This window comes from Hyperoodon ampullatus (genome assembly GCF_949752795.1).
Source record: "Hyperoodon ampullatus genome assembly, chromosome: 5".
In the NCBI taxonomy this organism is placed as follows: domain Eukaryota; kingdom Metazoa; phylum Chordata; class Mammalia; order Artiodactyla; family Ziphiidae; genus Hyperoodon; species Hyperoodon ampullatus.
The window spans coordinates 38,294,198-38,306,848 of NC_136918.1; the positions used below are offsets into that span (position 1 = coordinate 38,294,198).

At 40.4% G+C, this 12,651-nt stretch overlaps 1 pseudogene across 1 annotated transcript in view; it reads left to right on the forward strand.

The window, feature by feature from the left end:
- Positions 1–12,651, forward strand: part of LOC307053709 (putative cation-transporting ATPase 13A5) — a 104,941-nt pseudogene that overhangs the window by 64,204 nt on the left and 28,086 nt on the right. Inside the window, exons 21-25 of the transcript in view lie at positions 3,693–3,898; positions 4,723–4,883; positions 7,169–7,294; positions 8,641–8,720; positions 11,103–11,145. The product of the transcript in view is annotated as a putative cation-transporting ATPase 13A5 (transcript). The remainder of the gene's footprint in view (positions 1–3,692; positions 3,899–4,722; positions 4,884–7,168; positions 7,295–8,640; positions 8,721–11,102; positions 11,146–12,651) is intronic.

Genomic DNA, 12,651 nt, shown 5'->3' on the forward strand with positions numbered 1-12,651 from the left:
ATCAGCCAGAAAAGCCCAACCACAATGGGGCATCAGAGAGGAAGGTGTGAAGCAAGCCTCAGAAGCCAGAACAGGGAGCTACAGAGGGGTCAGAGGACCAGGGAGGGTGAGAATGAGGAGTGTTCAGGGAGAATCAAAGAGACAGGTCTGAACCCTAGATTAATTCTGCAGATAGGGATGCTCTGTCACCTCCTGGGGGCTGGCACCACTTATGGGGTCTTAGACAGATCAATGAGAGGAAAATATAAAAAAGATAAATCTTTTAGAAAAAAAAGTGATTAGAGTAAATTAGATGGCATTAGAGCAAGGTAATTGATCATTTTCACATCAATTTCATCTTTCAGGGCCAGATTTTGAGCTGATTTGTATTGTTTCTTAGTCTTATAAACATATGCACTCTGTAAGCAGCAGCCCAGATTTGTAAGAATATTGCTGCATTCAAATGAGTTCATTTGGATAAAACTGGCCTTTTTTCTCCTGATTTTCATCTATATTCTCCTTACAATTGCTGATAGCCATCAACTTGTGCACAGAATTCTAAGATTTGGCAAATGATTGCTATAACTTCTCTCTCTACTTCGAGTCTTTTTTTAGAAGTCCCTCTTTTTTCTGACTTTGATCTTCCTCATAGCTCCCATTAACTCCATCCTTCACAGATTGATGGTCTGTACTTGGCTGTTAATTTTTTTTCAGGTGTCATTTGCCACCCTTTATTCACCTAGTAGCCCTTCCAATTCTTCTTCTTGTCCTAAATTCTGATCCTTGACATATGCTAATATCATATTCATACAGTTGGCACTTTGAAAGACCTCCAGAATCCTTTAGATATGTCTTCTTTCAAGAATCAGTAGTACATCTCCTTCGGGTCTGGAGAGGTAGTGAGTGCAAATTGAGTTCCTTATATGAAGTAGAATTCAGTATTCTTAATTACATTCAGGAGATAAATTGTCCTCAGCAGAGGACAATCTGTAGATTATTTTTTCTTTCGAAGTTTCTCAGTTTTTAAAGTTTGTTTTTGAATTGTTTATGACAAAGGAGTAAAGAAATACTGTGGAAAATTGAATAACAAATCATCTGCATCACTTTTCTTTGATTTTGTGTTGCTGGTAGAGAGATCCTCACTTATGTACAATTATTAACCCCTCTGCACAAGATGTGGATATCCTCGGTTCCACATTACTATTTACAGCCTAAGTCTATCTACTCTAATATAATCAGTAATCACCGTCCCTTCCTTACCCTGTGTCTATTTCCCCCATCTATAAAATGTGGGATTGGGTGATCTCTAAGAAGCCTTTCGCCATGACATTTTAATCTTCTAAATAGAATCACAAATATATGTGGTTCACAAATATATGAACGGTACTCTCCGGTTTAACATTCAAGGTGTTAGCTATTCTTGAGGAAGCATAAAGACCCATAACACAGAGGATTTTGTAATTTTTCAAGATACAAATTTTAATAATGAAAGTTAAGGTCATGTGTGAAGACAAGATTTATGTTGCTAGAAGTGGAGTGTAGCCACCACCCAGCTGTCACATACAAATTAAACTGTGATGTTCTCATTTAAAAGCACCAGTGAGAGAGACATTATTATAAATATGACAAAATTTAAAAAATGAGGATAAATGTGCTAGATTTCCAACTATCCCAGGTTTTCCCAGAGAATATCAGGAGCCTGTTTATCATGCTTCCTAGAATATAGTTATTATTTTCAAACAGGGTAAAAGAATAGGGTTTTGATTTTTTTTAGAGTCAAATTATATTCAGCAGAAATTTCCAATTAGGAAAATCAAGATGTATAAAAAACTGACATCATAAAGGGGAAGTAGAAGAGTTTCCTGAGATGACTTGGGGGGGGGAAATCAGGAGAAATACCTTATCAAGATTCACCCTTTCATGAGTTTAGCCAATTTCTATTGAGCTTGACTATGTATTGGATGCCCCTCAAGGCACTGAGGATTCAGAAGTGAATAAAATCAAATCCTTGCCCTCACAAAGCTTATATCCTAATTGGGGGAAATAATTAATAAAGTTAATCTATAAAATATTGTCAGGCAGTGATAAATGCCCTGAAAGAAGAAATAAAGCAGGTTAAAAGGATTTTAAAAATGACAGAGAGCACCGTATTACATGGGGGAGATTAGGGAAGTCCTCTGAGGAGGTAACATTTGAACAGAGATCTGAGTAAAGTCAGGGAGCAGACCATGCAAGTATCCAGGGACGGAGCACTGCAGGCAATAGGAATAGTGGATGCAACAGGCCTCGACGCAGGATTTTGCTAGAATGTTGTAGAATCCCGAGATACCCAAGTGCCTGAAGGAGTGAACACAGGAAGAGTCATAAAACAGAGACTGAAAGCAGAATACATTGGTGAGAAGATTTTGGAATCTTTCTTTTAGTTCTAGTTAATGAGAAAATATTAATCCAATTTATAATGGAAAGTCATGAAGTTAAATGATGAGAATTTAACAAATTCTGTATTAAGGTGGATTTTCTTTTGTAATATTCTCTAAGATCATGAGGTAGGATTCATATCTGATTATCTGAGTATTCACCAACGTGCCTAACAGAGGATCTAAAATAAAGTAGTAGTTTAGTAACTGGACTGTGGAATGAAGGATGTAACTACTTATACTCTACTCCAGAGAGAAGTTTCTTCATTGTATTCTTATCCACGTTGAATTATTTCTCATCAAGAAATTCAACTCTAATTTTTTTCTTAAAGAAGTTTACTGACCATGTGATCATTTCCCTCCCAAGTCCTACTAACATGATAGAAAAGAAATAGCTTCAAAGAAAACTAGAGAAGCAATAAGTGTAGATGAGAGATTTCTACATATTTCTGTAAGATGTAAAGTAAGTGGAGGAGTGGTAGCTGAATCAGCAGGATAGAAGAAGCTATAGCTTATACCAAGCCAGAGAGAGAGAGAGAGATTGCAAGAGGAAAGCTGGTTCACCCTGTAGAACCCCAGAGAGAATGAGACTCTGCTATGTCATGTACTGTGGAAGGTGGAGATGAGGCTGAGGACAGTGAACATGGAGGATGAACTGACAGCAGGCACAGAGGTTGGTTCCCTAGGTCTCCCTATCCTTCCCCTTCCTCTCCCTGAAATCTTAACTCCACTCTGGACAGAAAAAGGAAAAAATGAGGGATCAAGAAAGAGCTCTTGGCTCCCAAATTTACTTTTTAAAAAATACCTGAGATTTATTATATTTTAGAGGAGAGGTCCCACTACCTAATGTAACCCAGTTAGACTCCAAGCTTCCCATTTCAAATTCTGAAAACTCTTCAAATCCTTGGCTGATGTCATGTATTTACTGGATGTTACAGATGGAGGCTGAAATAAATGATTCCATATTCAACTATTACTATAGTATCCTGTATGCAGTACGTACTTAATAAATGTCTACTAAACTAAAATGTTTACAAGCTAAAAAAGTTTTAAAAATATATGACTAACAAAAAATTTTAAAAACCAACAGAAGAGTTGGAAGATAAACACATTGTTTTAAAACAATGGAGTTGAAAAACTGGAAGAAGCAGCTAAAAGATATAAAAGTAGTTACCTCTTAGAAGGAGAAGGGGTGGGGTGCTGTGAAGACAGGGGCTATTGGTTTTCATTGCTATAAACTTTTGGGTTCTTTTTGATTTTTTAAACCTGTGCATGTATTACATTGATAAAACTTAGAAATTTCAAAACAAAGAAATAATTCCAACTGTTGAGATTATATGGATACACTTTAATAGTGACTTTCTTCCAAATCCAAAGAGAGAAGGTGGAGTCGGAGTTAACATTTCTGGGACTTCTCATAATGGAGAATCACTTGAAAAAGGAAACAAAACCAGTCTTGAAGGAACTGAGCTAGGCCCGCATCAGGACTGCGATGATTACCGGTATGGGTTTCAGGAAGCCTGTCAAATTACATGTATCCCAGGCATAAGCAAAATACCATATGAGCTGAGTGAGTTCATGTAACTGAGGCGGAGAGAACAAAACTTGGCTGTCAGTTTGTTACCCTCTGCTCCAGTTACCTGGGAACATGTGTAGCTCCACCGCCACCCCCCAACCCCACCCCACCCCGCCCAGCACGACCCTGAGCTTTGGAGGCAAGGACCGTAGCTCATTCTCTTTGTCTAATGCCCTCTGTTCCTACCCAGGATCTGTGCAGGGCTAATAGGCTCACAGCAAATGCTGAAAGAAGAGAATGGGATTCTCATCAAGAACCCCAGTGAGACCTCTGTGTGAAGGGGGTGAGACCCTGCTGGACTGTCCTTCAGGGCGGTGGGGTAGGCATGGCCTGTGATGATCAAATCCAACATGGCCAGCCCTAAGTGCTTTTTTTCTTTACTTAATTGGAATCCAGATCCCAAGAATAGTTTTATGTTATCAGACGAGGCCCATATAACTTTCACCACTGACAGCTGTCAGTCTTCTGAGGATTAGTCGTAAAGCACTTAAATATTTATTTATTCACTTGTGCATGTTTTGGAAATATGCGATGTTCTGGGACATGATGCTGTTATGGGAGGGAAATGCAGATGTAGTGTTTGAGCACCCATGACAGATAGGCCTGATAAACAGTTATGAAAAAAGCAGAAAGCGATAAATGCCCCCAAGAGCACCAACAATGTGGTACAGTCACGCAGAAGAGGGAGAGCTCAGTTCTGGATGCTGAGAGGTTTCTACACAAAGCAAGCCCACTTTCTTTGTCATCTAGGTGTCAACCTTCAAACAGCCATTACTGTTGCAAAGAATTCTGAAATGATTCCTCGAGGGAGCCACGTGATCCTTGTTGAAGCCAATGAACCCGAAGAGTTTGTCCCTGCCTCCGTGACCTGGAAGCTGGTAGAGAACCAAGAGAGTGGGCCTGGAAAGAATGTGAGTGAATGTTACAAGGCTCCTGCATGGGCCGGGCAGATGGAATACAGCCCTGACCCTGGGCAGCTCTCTCTTAGCATTAGAAGTCACCACAGTAATAATCCCTCCCATCTGCCCAGAGTTTTGCTGTTTGAAAAGCTTTTAGCATTTCCTCCGGCACTTCTCAGTCTTGACTTCACGTAGAAACTACCCAGAAGAGTTTTTAAGCTTCCAAAACCAAGACTACGGATTCAATAAGAATCTCTGGGCTGGGAACTGACATCAGTCCTTCCCCCAGTGAGTCCAATGTGCAGATGTGGCTGAGAACCACTGATTTACATCCAGGGTTCCCACTTGATCCTCAGTTACCCTACACAGTTGAGCAAACTATTCATTTTACAAACGGGAAAACTGAAACCTAGAGAGGTAAGCTTGCCCAAAACACACACCGGTGAGCTGAAGAGCAGGAAATCAAAATTCTGTTTGATCCAACCCCCCAACCCACGGGCATTTAGACTGCACTGTACCGGTGACATGATATGAACAGATATTGGGCTTCTCTAGGTAGCAAGCTTCCTGTGCACTTACCCCGGGACAGCTCTTTCATGTGAGGAGAATGGGCTTCAGCCTGACATTTCCGTACTAAATGTAGCACCTCAGCCTTTGTGTGAATTCAAAGAGATGGTCCTCTAGGTGATAAATTATAAAAAAGCTCCCTTCCTCCAGGCTGACAAGCCCTTCAGATCGTTCAGTGTCGAGTAGACCTTTGTGCAGCATACAAGCTGCACAGCTGTACAGAGTGGCCGTACCCCTACCCTGTGAAGAGGTGTGTTAACTTGGCTCAAATCCATTGTACAGACTGTGAAAGAGGACAGCTCTGTCTCTGCTTTCAGAGGATTTCTGGTGCTGATATCCTTGCAAGCCCACTTGCCTCAGCATCCATGCATGTTGCCTCAGCTGCACTGAGTGATGAAACTCAGATCCTCACTAATTTTTTTTCAAAGTGCTTAACATTATGTATTCAAGAAAAATTAGTTTGCTTGTACCTATATACATTTTTAACAGAGATGGTATACTTTAAAAATTTTATTTTATTGAAGAAGAGCTGATTTACAATGCTGTGTTAATTTCTGCTGTACAGCAAAGTGATTCAGTTATACATCTATATATTCTTTTTCATAGTCTTTTCCATTATGGTTTATTACAGGATACTGAATATAGATCATCACTACTTTTTAACAAAGAGTCCACTTATGAGCTTAATGCGTCTCCTGAAGGTTTGTCATTGCAGGGAGAAGTCGCATCATAGTCTCAGGCTTTCCTGCGCCTCTCTGGCTCCCTCCCACCCCACTTTCTCTCCCCAATTTCCAAGAAAAGCACAGGGAATCCAGTCCCTGCCTCAAGTGAACACTTTACAACAAGTCTTTGGTTGGCGGTTTTACAATGGAGGTTGGAAGGGGAGGGGCGTATCACCTTGCCTCCCAGTCTAGTACATCAAAATATTTTTTCCTCCAAATACAATGCTTCCCCCAGTGAATTCCTCTAATGAAGGTTCTCATCTTTTATACTATCTGAATTTAGAGTCTGACACAAATGTAAGACCCTCTGAAAAATGTTGCATCAACAGCCATTACCAGCTATTGACATGATGAATGCATACACAGTCATCAGATGCTTTCTCTTGGAGCTGAGCCAGCTGGGGCTAGAACCCAGTGATAGGGCTACACTGACAGGTGAAAAACAGGACAGAGAGGGTTTCAGGAAAGGAGTAGCACTGGTGCAGGGGTTACAGGATGTGGAAGAGGATCTGCGCACTGTGAGGGAAGAGGTTACCTGTGGGGAGGGGAGAGGTCAGGTTAGGCTCTGAAGAAAGAGTCTACCTATTGTACAGGGAAGAAATTGGGGCATGATTTTTGAATGAATGAATGGTAAGAGATCTTAGGAAACAAAAGGTTGAATGAAGAGGAGAAGGAAGAGAAGGGAAGAATGTTTCCTCTTCTTCCTTGGAATCACTCATTGGTACCTTGGAATGATTTCCTCAGTAGACTACATCACACGTATTATCTCCCAGAGTAGGATACAGAGCATCATGTTGCCAAAGTATTCTCTGCTCATATAATTTGGGGGGGGGGAGCATTTTTAGTATCTTCTTCATATGAGTCTAAGTTTTATGGGTAAATTTCATATTGTGTATTTGCTGGTCCTCACCCTGTTGTGTAACATGAATACACTTCCTTCCATAAAATGTAGGAAAGCAACAACATTCCTTAAGAGTCAATGTAGAAATAATGCCCTTCTGAGTTTAGCAAACCGACATTAACATTGGAAACAGTTCAGTGCCTGATGGAGAAAGAGGGAGCTGTTACCATTTCGCAGTGAGTGGGAAATCATACCAAGTGATATTTCAGCATTTCAACAGCTTGCTTCCAAAAGTAAGTACTGCAGGGGCTTCCCTTCCCTGGTGGCGCAGTGGTTGAGAGTCCGCCTGCCGATTCAGGGGACACGGGTTCGTGCCCCGGTCCGGGAAGATCCCACATGCCACGGAGCAGTTGGCCCTGTGGGCCATGGCTGCTGAGCCTGCGCGTCTGGAGCCTGTGCTCCGCAACGGGAGAGGCCACAACAGTGAGAGGCCCGCGTACCGCAAAAAAAAAAAAAAAAGTAAGTACTGGAGAAATGATGTGTTTTGTTTTGCTCCTCAAATTACTGAGATAAAAAAAGGTAAGAGAACAGTGAAGGGGACGATCAGCGAGGTTACCTCAGAGTTAGGAAATAAACACCCCCAAACAGGCGCTGCTCCTTCAGGAGTTTGCCGCCCCGCTAGGCCTCCTGATCCTGCACATGCGCATGGCCTCTTCAGCGTTTGAGGCTGGTACTGCCCCTCGCCCCGCCCCTGGGGCCAGTCCAGCCCCAGCGTCCTTCCTCCTTCCCTCCCCAGCAGAGAGAACCGCCAGCTAGTTCCAAAGATGTTACCTGTTTTTTGTGTCTGTTTCTCTCTGAAAGCCACCAACTCATGTCAGGCTGAACTCTATTCCCCTTCCTGCCTGTATTCTTAAATTACAGCAGAAGGAAACAAAGACTTCATGGTTTATTCTCAAAATCATTTGTTATCTTGTCGCTGTGTGTGTATTTTCAAATAGTGCCGTGCAGGGTTGTGCTGTCAGTGGGAAGGAGATAATATAAGTGGAGAACGAGCCCAGGGCAGCAACCATCTGTTAGCAGTGTCTTGAAAGTCCTGTCGCCTTACCAGCCAAGGACCATAGAATCTAGACCCCCAGGCTTCTAGAAAGCTGTTAGTGCAGTTCCTCGTTGGAGAGACGGGAAAGCTGAGGCTCAGAGAGGTTGTCTCTTGCCTAAGGTTTGCACAGTTTGGGTCAGAGCTAGGAATAGAACCCTGATTCTCAACTCATGATCTATTGCTCTTTCCTCTGCTTAGTCTTCAGTTACGGAGACAGTGTTTATTAAAAAGAACTGTATTTCCTTAAGCATTTTAATCTTATATGCTCTTCTGCTTTTTAGTTACTTTTTATTCATTAGAGCTTACCCCATCTTGGAAAAATGGCCTGGAACAAAGTAATAGACTTGTGATGGAAAACTGAAAGTGAAAGTTAAATATTAAAGTGTTAAATCCTCTTTTTTCCCTTTCCTGACATTTGGTCTAATGTCACACCACCCAATGCTATATTAAAATTGTGGCCAGGAATCATTTTTCAGGACTGTTCTTTTATTTAAAAAGTGTTCATCTCTCTAATCTTATTGTAATCGTTGTTTTTCTCTTTAGATTCTGGTGAATGGAACCATTTTTGCAAGAATGTCCCCTGGGCAGAAATCTAGCCTCGTTGAAGAATTTCAGAAATTAAAGTAGTTGCTATTGCATGAAAAGAGAGTGTATTTGTTATTTATTGCTGTGTAAAAAATTACCCCAAAACATAGTGGCTTAGAATAACATTTTTTTTTTTTTTTAACATTGCTGTGGGTCAGGAATCCAGGTGTGCTTAGCTGAGTCTTCTGGTTCTAAGTCTCTCACAGGTGTAATGAGGTGTTGGCCATGACTGCAGTCATCTTGCGGGGGAAGGATCTGCCACCAGCCTCACTCATGTGTTGTTGGCAGGATTCAGTTTCTTGTGGGCGGTTGGGCTAAAGAGTCTGTTTTTTACTGGCTGTTGGGCAGAAGCCACCCTTGTTTCCTTGCCACGTGGGTCATTTCATAAGGAAGCTCACAGTGTGTCAGCTAGCTTCCATGAGAGTGAGCAAGCAAGAAGAGTAAGAGGGAGAGAGAAAGAGAGGGAGAGAGGTATGACCATTTTTTATATCTTCATCTTAGAAGTAACATGTTATCCCGTCACTTTATTCCTTTCATTAGAAGCAAGTTGCTAGGTCCAGTTCACACTCAAGGGAGGGCATTAGACATCATGAATACTAGGAGGTGGGCCATTTCAGAAGCTGTCTACCCCGGAGAGCATTCCTTCTGTGGCCCATAGGGCATATCTTAGAGGAAGATCCCCTGCTTGGATATAGAGTATAGAAACAACAGGGGTTTGTACAGCTCAGAGTGGAAAAAAATGGAGAAGTGTGCGAGTTATCACCTGGAATTATTTGAGGTTGGTCCATCAGAAGCTGTGTGAATAATTTCAGGTCCTCCAGGAAGGAGATGAAATGGCATTTTCACTGTTTTGGGTATAGAGGCCAAAGTCAGAAAAAGAAAAAGTCCTTTCTTATCTCCTTCAAAATTACAGATGACCAAGTCACATCAGAGTGAAACTGTTCTTTTTGAGATCAGACCTTTGTATTACTTGCTGGGACTGTTACAATTTCTGCACTGCAGATTTCTGGAAAGTGAAAAGGAATAGAGAGTAGTGAAACTTAGATAACTGCTGATAAGTAGTAAGTAAAATCAAGAGACTGCCTTTGACTATTATTTTTTGTTGCCCAAGCATTCTTAGGGAAGTTTCCAAAACTGCTTATTGACTCCCATAATGCCTCAAGGATGGGTTAGTAATCAGTGTCTAAAATGACTATTTTACTTACATGGTCATTATATGATATTGGTTGAAGAAAGTAATTTTACCTTTCTCAAATACCTGAGAAATGTTGCCAACTTAAATGCTCACTTTTGAAAAGCTGTATTCCCCTAAAGAAAAATCAATTCAGGAGGATATATGCTGTCTCAGAATAAGTTATCCTCTCAATTTCCAGATCTTGATCTTTGTTCAGAATTTATTTAGACAACACTAGAAGATGTAAGATTCCTCGTGTGATATAAAGACTAAATATGTACTTTATGCCTGAAGAAATGAAGTCATTTTCAGCAAATGTGTATGGTCTTGATATGTACATGAACACAAACAAATGTTTATAGGGTGATTTTCATATACACTAGCCAAATAGTAGGTTAAACCATATGAATCTGTTTACATGTGACCATTTTTGACCAATAAAGATGGCCGTTTCTTATGTGTCAACTAATAATAAGGAAATTCTCTGAGAACTTCATTTTTCCCTGTATTGTGTTATTTCATGTGTTTTTGGCAAGTTACCACTGAGCCTTTAATAGTATTGCCATTAATCAATACCTCCGATGTATTATTTACTTGTAATAGAAGACAGTGTGTCTTGCATCAGAAACTCCTTTTCTTTAGTAACAGCTTTAAAATTTACTCTTCCCTTTATACTGTTGTGTTTGTACACCAAACTGGTATAGGTGGGGGGCATGTTATCTCATTTTCACTCCAAGATGCATCAAGAATATGTGTATATATCTCTAGTTATATCTGTTAAACCATCTCTCAAATGTTTCTCTCCCAAGTGTCTACATGCTAAACTTTCAGCAGCAGTCAGCAACCAAAACACAGATGGACTAGGTTGTGATCTGTGCATTAGGGTGTGGAAAGTGCTGTGATTATGACAGCACACACTTCAGTTTGGTCTTGGTGGATATAATCCAACAGGACTTCTTTTGAAGTGTGTGATCATCTTTGTGGACATCCTTGGCAGTATCACCATCATTTCCATGTGGCTGATTGATTGAAACAATTTAAATATACAAGGGCATTATCCCTCTGGGAATAGTTATCTCCAAGTCTTTTTCTTTCAGCCTGATTCCACATGTGTTCAAGACACACACACACACACACACACTTACACACACATCGCGTGTGAGCTAGTTATGATGGAAATTACTCAAGTGAGGCATTAAGCTTAATTAAAATTAAGCATTAATTTTTCTTATCCTTTCCCCTGCAGTTATTATGTAGGCATGTGTGGAGATGGAGCTAATGACTGTGGGGTGAGTAGAAATTACTTCTTCTAATGCAGGGGGTTCACTGATATTCCTTTTAAGGACCCCATGTCTCCTGGGGGCTGACTCTTCACCCTTCTGCCAACAATCACATCACTTAATCATTCTGATGTTTATATTCACTTCTACCAGAGTGTGAGTTGGACGTGGTTTAGAGTAAAGTGAGATGAGTCACTTCAGCTGTTTTCTAGCAACTCCTAGAATAATAAAGACAAGGAAAGGCTACATAGGCTCCCATATTTCAGACCCAAAAAGGACTTTTCAAGACTAGCTGATTTAAATCTCTCCTGTTATAAATAAGGAAATGAGACTCAGGGAGGTGAATACTTTTTTTTTTTTCCTGAAGTCACGCAGCTGGTAAAGGCTTAATGAAGGAAGAATTGGAAACTGATGGTAAAGCTTTGAATTATGTGTAAATTGTGTTTATCCCTGCCAGATTTCTACACCAGGGTTACTTTTTACAAGTTGGCTATACCCCAAAATGCTTACACTCAGCAAAATCATAGACCAAATTATTTGGTCATTACATACAATAGCAAACCTAAATTACAAGATTCTCAGCAGATTGCTTCTCTAACACAATAGAAGGCAGTGCATATTTTATAATCTGAGTTTCGAAGATATGGTTGAAACAGTAGCTTACCTGAAGATTGTTGTACATAAGAAAATATTTTAGGAGCTAATTTGTGGAACAGGAAGTAAAGAGAATTGCTTTGTATTTCCAAAGTCTATTAGATACTTAAGGTCTAGGTATTTGTTTTACTTCCTTCTTAAATATTTTCTTCAAAGTTCTGTGAAAAACTATGTTCATAATTAGAGATCTATTATGAAGTTTTCTGCCTCATACTTCATGAGAAGAAGCTAGTTGTTAGTCTCCTCTTCCAAATCTAGAGTGAGTACCCATTCTCATTAATTATGTGGAATTTAGAACAAAACAAATAAACTGGATGTTATAAAGGACATAGTCTCTTCCTCCAAAGAGTTCATTATCTGATGGGGAAAAAATCATGCATAAAAATAACCCTAACATAAAATAGATGGTCCTAAATTACATCACAGAGATATAAAATATTAAGGGAGAAAGGAGGAAGAAGGAAATATCCTAATATTAATTGAACATGAATTTAGTGTATACTGGCCATAGTAACCAGGTACTTTGCACTTTCTACAGAGCTAGAGAAATACAAAATCTCATTTTATGTTCATACAATTCTCATAGGATTAGGGGCTCACTGGACTGCTCATTGGCCACTCTCTGCTCTGGGCATTCTCTGGACAGTTTCCAGTCTTGATGAGAAATGAATTAGCCCTTATATCAGTGAGACAACATATATTCTGGAACGATTCTCTGATGTGTGCATCTGGTCCTTCCCTCCAGTGAAGATGCTGTATGCCCCAAACTTCGTCCCAGCAGTTAGCTGGTTGGCCGGATAAGGCAACCGGCAGCCTAGGAAAAGGTGGGAATTAGTTTTTCCTATAGTTCATGAAGGTGGC